An 8,894-nucleotide genomic window follows, 5' to 3' on the forward strand; every position below is an offset into this window, starting at 1 on the left:
GGTAGAGACGCAACATCTGTATCGTTGAGATGCCATTTTTATTGTGGTGATCACAGAGATAAGGAAATTGATAAGTGTTCGATAAAATGTATTACTAATTACAGAACTAAGAGGAAATTGATAAGTGCTCGATAAAATGTATTCACCTTTCATGCAAATAGTTCCTAACTCGTACTACTCATCTGCACCCACCTAACAATCTGGCAGATATTACTAATTACATGCATGTTGTGGTGGCAATGCACATAATTGTTTTGTTATTTATACATACAACTTCATCTCGATGAAGATATCTAAGGTTGATTCGAACCAGCCTAAGGGATCGGGTCCGGGTTTGATTACACGAAACTGGCCTAATGAGTTGCTTCAAGATTGACAAACCCAAATCTGCAACAACAGCAACATAGATTGGACTATAAATCCGACATCACAGAATCCTTCCTCTTTTCCTGTATCATATGAGAAATATAAATTAAAATCTCATATGAAATCTTACAATAAATGCATTATTTAATTTATTTTTTCCTTATAATTTTCTCTTATCTTTCTCCCTTTATTTATTTATTAATTTTAATCTCTCGATCTTGTTCTTCTTCCTATTTGACTTTTCTTTCCTTCGCTTTAACTTTTTTTTTCTTCTATAATTTCTCCTTCCCTTCGTCGCCCACAATCTGTGGTTGAGTGACAGCAACGAAAATTTCTTTTTTTTTGTCCAATCTATTGATCCCATCTTACTCGTAACATGATTGGCACTTTCCGTATGTCACCTGTGGCCTACACTACTACCTACGCTGCAAGGTTGCAACATCATAATCTCCTCTCCTCCTCTTTGTTATTTTGTCGCCAACAGAAGCCTTAGAGTCGCCAAGGTGATCAAGCTTTTTATATATAAATATATTATTTTTTTACTGTTCACTTCATTTTATTTTTTTCTTTCATATATAAAAAGATATATTTTTTACTGTTCACTGCCAACATGATAGACCCTTTTTTTTTTCCCTTCATTTCCTATTCTTTCTCTCGCCTTTCTCTTTACTGTTCACATACTATTCTCTTACGTTTCTTCTTCTCTTCCTATCACGGGTTCCACCTCTTTTTCTCTCTCTCTTTTTTATATATTTTCTCTCTTTTCCTCGAGCAAGGTTGCTTGACCGTGACCTTGCCGTCATCGTACCACCACACACCGACCACCAAATGGATGAGTATCCGATCATCATCCAATAAAAATATATCCTTACAACAACATTCAAAATCCATATCAAACAATCAATAAATTTCTTACAGTACTTTAAATTACGACATATGAAAATATTTAGATCTAGATATCCATTAGATTATATATCATTAAAAATATTTATAGATCAACTCACATATTTAACTCTATAACATACATCTGATAATGAATTTATGATCTAATGATCACTTGCATGTTGCATGATAGTTTCATAAAATACTTGGTAGCTCATCCATCTAAGTATCTTTAGCTTTATAAACTTTTTTCAGTAAGTCTTCATGATTATTTGGTTGGTGACTTTTATTTGACTATTCACGTAAGAATAAGACATCGAATTGAATTTCAGTTGGATCCCAGTGTCACAAAATTCTTTGAACTTGACAAACTATATTCTATTATAAAAAAATTATATTTTAAGAATATCAAATCGAGAGATGATGCATGAATCCCTCTACTTACCTTTCTGTAATCGATGTTATAGGTTTAGCCTATGCTCGTTTAATGAACTAGTCGACCCCAATCATAGACATTTTCTTTGGCCTGAAGTAAGTGGAAAATGTCTCAAAATATCTAGCCCTCATTATGCAAAGGGCCAAGATGAATCTATCGAAGTTAATTCCATTGTTGGGAGTCTTTAGACTTGAGAATTACGTTAACATCTGTCATAACATTAGATGTATCCTACGACATCTTGTTTAAGAGTTGGCTAGTAATGTCTCTACAAAAAACTTTGAAGGCCAAGGATCTTCTCCTAATGTGCTCTTCACAAGTTCCCTCTTAAATTTTGGATAGTACGAGAGATGCTTGATAAGGTGTAGACATCATAGCAGTGGTCATGACATTGATCAAGTATAAAATACACCATCAAGAATGCAATATCATACTTGTTGTCTTCATACTTTTCTTGCCTTAGATGGATTATATGGGAGAGTTCCAATCTTAAGATATTTTAGGATGTCTATAATATAAGTAGTTGCTATTTGGCTTTTGTTTATGTTCATTTGGTCTAGAACTTTTATGGTTACCCCTTTTGATGGGCATATATGGTTTCTAGAGCATATCTTTGATAATGTATCTACTGTCATATTGTCTCTTCAGGGGACTTGTTCAATATTGAATGATGGGATATCAGTTATCATTTGCTTTGCCTCTACAAGATATAAGGCCATGGTAGAATCATGGGCCTCATATACACCATTGACTTGGTTGATAATCAATAAAGGGTCACTATAAATTTTCAAGCTCTAAATCCTCATTCCTACAAAGCCTCTTCAGCAAAAGTCATTTTTACCATGGTCGGCCAAGGCTTAAGCCTTGATGGCGATCTATAATTTGTAAGAGATATCAAACTTGCTAAGCTCTACTACCCATTTAAGGAGTCTCCAAGTTGCATCAGGCTTTGAGAGGATTTGACGCATTGGTTGGTTCGTCATGATGATGACGTGATGAGCTTAAAAGTATAGGCAAAGCTTCCTTGCTGCTAGCACTAAAATGTAAGTTAGATTTTGAAATTTATAATATCAAGTTTCTACTTTATAGAGTACATGATTGGTGTAGTATATTGTGCTAGCATAAAATCTATAATCATGCTATCTATAATGCGGAAAACTTTTATACCAAGATTGAAATCAAATAAATTGGATCTAACAATATTACGATGCATACCTTTCTTGTTGTTCAGAAGAAATAAACCTTATCTGATCTACAAGCGCTCCATCGTCGGATCTGAAATATCAATCTGCAAAGATATGCAAAGAGAACTAGATCCTTCTCCTCTCTTCCTATCTTTTCATAGGACCACCTAGATTGATGGATTAGGGGATTAAGGGAGAGGGAGATTGAGAGAAAAACCTTAATCTCTCAATTGACTCAGATTGAGAGAAAAACCTTAATCTCTCAATTACTATGCGTACATGACCCCTAGAGAGGTCATGTTTATCAGATGCGCACATATGATGTCTTTAGCCCCTGGAGGTCCTGTCTATTTATAGGTGAGAGCAGAGGGTCTAGGATAAGTTATTAAGAGAGTTCCTCCCATCAAGGGTATCTCCTAAGGAATCCTACTTTAATATGGACTTCTTTTCTATTGGCCAATAACCATAATCAGAATCCAATAATATCTATAATATATCTTACCTAATTAAATAGGGCCACATAATCTAACATTCTCCCACTTGCCCAATAATTGGTAAGATACAAAAAGACTTAAAAATCAAAAATAAATAAACAAAATTTATTTAAAAATAATTTGACTCAATTGGATTCTGAAAGTTTTTGAAAAACTATATACACGCGCGTGAATTTTAGAAAATAGGCCAATAAGTCCAATAATAATAATAATACTACATTAAGTCTGACTAACAATATGAGTCATAGCGGTTGTATGCCATCAGTGTCACACTTCCTTCTATGTACCACAATGCTGTTAGCCTTTCCTAATGCAGTCCAAAATGACCCCTATAATTTGTCTTGTTAAGATAATCCTGTCATCACATTCAACCATAATATGTACATACATAATTGTAAACAGGATAGCAGAAACAAATAACTTTAAGTACGTAAGTAAAAATGTCAATTATAGTGTCCACTCAAACATACATCACCATATCCTTTATGGGTTGCTCACAAACCCAATCATAAGAACATGTTCTTTCAAAATACTTTAGACCGCAAGTCCTAAGTGAATGGATCAGCAATCAATACAGTGGAACTCAAGTAATTAATTGACATTAGATGTTTCTGGACTCATCTTCTCTAACCATCAAGTACTTTATACCATAATGCATATAGATGCAATAGTACTTGTCATTCTTAGAGAAGAAAACAACTGCAATGTCATAAAATATCTTCAACGACTTGGTAATTGAGTCTGACTACACCAAGTCCTGAGATAAAAATTTTACAGTAAAAAATTTGATTAGTGGCCTCAAAGCATGCCACAAAATCAACTTCTATTATTAATAATAATAAATTGCCCCTCTAATTGATATATATATTAACTGTAAGGTGGACTTCCTATTATCGAGGCAATTTATACAATCAGCATATGAAAAATACTATTATTTCAAGCTGATATAATTTCATACATGTGAGCATATAATCATTTGTCCCTTCTAGATATCTAATTACTTTCTCTGTAGTCCTTTAGTGTTTTTACTTCTGGGTAACTCAAATATATACCCAACATTTTAATTATAAAAACTGATATATTTTCTAACAAAGACTTGAGCATAGACTTCCAACTGTGCATATACAAAGAATATCTTATTTATCTGATTCTTTACAAGTCATTTTCAAGCATTTATTATTGACTAAAATTTTGCTTTTATGATTTACTGAACAAAGCTGTATATCAAAATCATTTCAAGACTCGGTTGATATATCATTTCTAAGACAATCTTCATAATCATTGAGGTCTATCCTTGAATTACTCAATGTTAATAATATAAGATGTCTCATTCATATCAACCATATTAAAACTCTTAATGACAAATTCTTGATTTAGTATAATAAATCAAGATCATTATTGGTAAGGCAAAATATTATCCATATATAAGACCAATATAATAAACTTGCTCCCACTAATATAAATACTTAATAGTATTTACCTTAAATCTGAAAATAATGATATCAAGAACCTTTATATATCATTATTTTGGAGCTTGTTTAAGGTCATAAATAGATTCCTGAATTTGCATACCAAACTTTATATTTCTTTTATTTTCTTTGTAAATCATGTAGAGTAACCTATATAAAGCTAGATCTTTTAAAAATATTTTCATATCATTATGATATAACTCATACTCATAATGAATAACTAATGTCATGATGATTCTTAACGAGTTTATTAAAAATCTCGTTATGATCGATACATTCTTTATGAGTAAAATTTTTAACCATAAGTCTGACCATTATATCGTTAGAAATTGTCCTTTGAGCCACATTTATATAATAAACGCTTTTACAATTATTGGACAATTCGATAAATTTATCAGACACCATTCTGGTTATTAATTTTAACTCTTCTTTTATTGTATCATATTACTTTTCAGAATCATTACTTTTCATGACCTATGACAACAATAAGGGATCTATTCTGATTCCTATATCATAATATAATTCTTGTAGATATGCAACATAATAACCATAAATGACATGATTCCTTCCTCTTTGAGATATTCTCAAAGTTGTCAATTATGATTGTTCTACAAGATCATTGTAAACTTATGATTCATAATAATTCTGCATAGACTATTATACAGAATTCAAAAATTAATTTTATTGAATCACAGTAAGTTTACGACCACCAAAAGGGAAATAATATTATAACAATTCTAGGTAAAGAACTTTAATTCCCAGAATTATAAGAACATAACATGGATTCTTAAGATTTATCAAATTGAATCATATAAGCGATAAATACAAACTAATATCGCTTTCACTTTAAAATGATTCCCTACATTGATAAATATCTCATTCTCTTTTGGTTTTATCCCAATATCTATTATTGGTAACATATGATGAAGCATCAAATTAATCCATCAATAATATCCATAATATTTGATTTGAACCATACAAAGGTTATAATTATACCTTTTTTTTATTTCAAATCAAATCTTATAGTATATTTCTTCTTCACATAACTTTATTTGCTATAAAAGTAACACTTTATTGTGAAGATATTCTTTTATGAGTTTATATAATAATTATAAACTCAGGTGGAATTACGCTTCATCCTTATTCTAATGTTACCTACTCCTTGAGTAGTACTCAAAATATTATGAGTCTTGAGCTTACAGCTTTTATCATTTATTTTGAGGATATAATCTTAAATACCTCAAATATTATCATTTTAAGATTTCAACTAATGACTTATCAGATAATTTAAATTGATCCTTAGATATTCTTATGCACAAGTTGTAAACTGTACTGAAGTCTAAGTATCATAAAATTGAGTATTTCATGCCTTTCTTGATCAGTTACCTCAATTATTTATTTCACAGAACTTTCAGTAATTATGTTATGTTCAATTAATTTGATCAAGATCTCACTCACTCAATACAACTTGTATATACTCAAGCCATTTATTTTAGAAAGTATAGAGACATTTACAAAAAAAAACATAATAAAGGAAGTGCCACAGTAATAATATAACATTAATGCTTTGAGTTTCCAAAATATGATGAACTATTGATATCATCTATATTTCACTTTTGGGTGAAATATTGACATATCTAGTGTTCACTCAAGATCTCTTACGGATGACTGATACCATTCTTGTGGAATAGTATTGTTACATTTGGGTATACAACCCTAAACTGCAAGAATATCCAAAACAGTATCATCCTATCCCATCATATAATTATTTAAAATAGATTCTCCTTTGGGATTATCTAAATCTCATAATTATATATGCCATCGTGAATATTATTTTATTTAATATCATTTAGGATTAATTCCATAATGTATTTTATAGATTATTGGTCCAGGTCACTTTGATGGCTACAGGACCAATACAAAAAGATAAAATACAATCTTAAATATCCCATGAATGACATTAATTTTATTATAATTTATATCTCATAAGCCTATCATCCCAGGCTACTTTGGTAGCTACCGGTCAGATAAAACTTAGGAAAATAAATTACAAATAATATTCACTAAATTTCTTTATCCTGACATTATGAATATAATTTTCTTTAATATCATTTAGGACTAATTTCATAATTTATTTTATAAATTATCAGTCCAGGTCACTTTGGTGGCTACAGGACCAATACAAAAATATAAAATACAATCCAAAATGTCCTATAAATGATAAGACCTTTATTATAATTCATATCACAAAAGTTTATCATCCAAGGCCACTTTGGCAACTACAAGTCAGATAAAACTTAAGGAAATGAATTACAAATAATATTCATCAAATTTCTTTAATTTATGCTAAGCAGTTCAATAATAAAATAACAACTATAATAATTATTGAACATTAATGCTAAGCAATTTCAATAATAAAATAACCATAATAATTATTGAACGTCAATAATAAAAAACCATAATAATTATTGAACTTTAATGCTAAGCAATTCAATAATAAATAACCATAATAATTATTGAACTTTAATGCTAAGTAGTTCAATAATAGAATAACCATAATAATTATTGAACTTTAATTAGCAAAAGAAAACTCATATGATAATCATGATAATATATAAATCATGTCTTCATTGCCTTCATGTGAAAAGTAAACATAATTCATAATTTTAAATATATACATGTGAATAACTAAATAAATATCCAAGAACAATAATTAGATTTTATTTATCACATGTATAATCAATAATTCATATGAGAAAACTATAAAGTAAACCATAATTTATAGTTTTTTTTTAATCAAAATTAAATCCAATCAAATAACCAAAATATAATCATGATTAAATTCAATCATAATTATAATAAATCATATTTATCATTTTTATAATTGAGAATATAACTTAAAATTCTCAATTTCATAAGAATAAAATTGTAAATATCTGATAGGATATAAACTGAAATTAAGAAATTTACGAAGGGCAGAACTATAATTTGGCAAAATTAGACCCGATGGTAAAATTGTAAATATGTTGACAGAACATAAACTGGAATTACTAAATTTGCAAAGGGCAGAATTGTAATTTTGTAAGTGGCAGCGTTGCGGCGGTTCCTGCCCGTGAGTGGCTGCTGCAAGCGCACGGCTGCCGCTTGTGCACGGCATACCCACGCGCGGTCGCTGCCACTACCTGCGCGCGACTGTCGCGGTTCCTACCCACGCTTGGCCGCAGCCTTGGCGCGGCCGCTGCCGTTGCCCACTTTCCACGGGGGCAGCAGCTGCCGCCTTCTGCGGCCATCGCCCTTTCGCAGGCGCCTTCTGCCGGCGCCACCATCATGCGTGAGGGCAGCCGCTGCTTTCCGCGGGTACAACGTTCATAGGCGGTGCGGGATGCCCGTGGTGCCGCCACCGCTCTCAAGCGAACCTATGCCTGCGCACAACCGTGATGTGTGGCTGCGGGGCGGAACACGACCTTTCGTCGACAACGATCAACAGAGATAATCATCTCAATAACATCGATGATAGTAAACAGTAAATTCATCGATCAAACATAAAATTATACATTGCTCATAATCAATAATAGAGCAAATCATATAGAAAGAAAACAGATCAATAATATCCGACGAATCATTCAAGCATCGTAAAGAACAATAATAGATCTAATATATTTGATCTCAAGAACTTGGCTCTGATACCAATTGTTAGCATAAAATCTATAATCATGCTATCTATAATGCGGAAAACTTTTATACCAAGATTGAAATCAAATAAATTGGATCTAACAATATTACGATGCATACCTTTCTTGTTGTTCAGAAGAAATAAACCTTATCTGATCTACAAGCGCTCCATCGTCGGATCTGAAATATCAATCTGCAAAGATCTGCAAAGAAAACTAGATCCTTCTCCTCTCTTCCTATCTTTTCACAGGACCACCTAGATTGATGGATTAGGGGATTAAGGGAAAGGGAGATTGAGAGAAAAACCTTAATCTCTCAATTGACTCAGATTGAGAGAAAAACCTTAATCTCTCAATTACTATGCGTACATACCCCTAGAGAGGTCCTGTTT

This window comes from Musa acuminata, chromosome BXJ3-4 (assembly GCF_036884655.1).
Source record: "Musa acuminata AAA Group cultivar baxijiao chromosome BXJ3-4, Cavendish_Baxijiao_AAA, whole genome shotgun sequence".
Classification (NCBI taxonomy): Eukaryota; Viridiplantae; Streptophyta; class Magnoliopsida; order Zingiberales; family Musaceae; genus Musa; species Musa acuminata.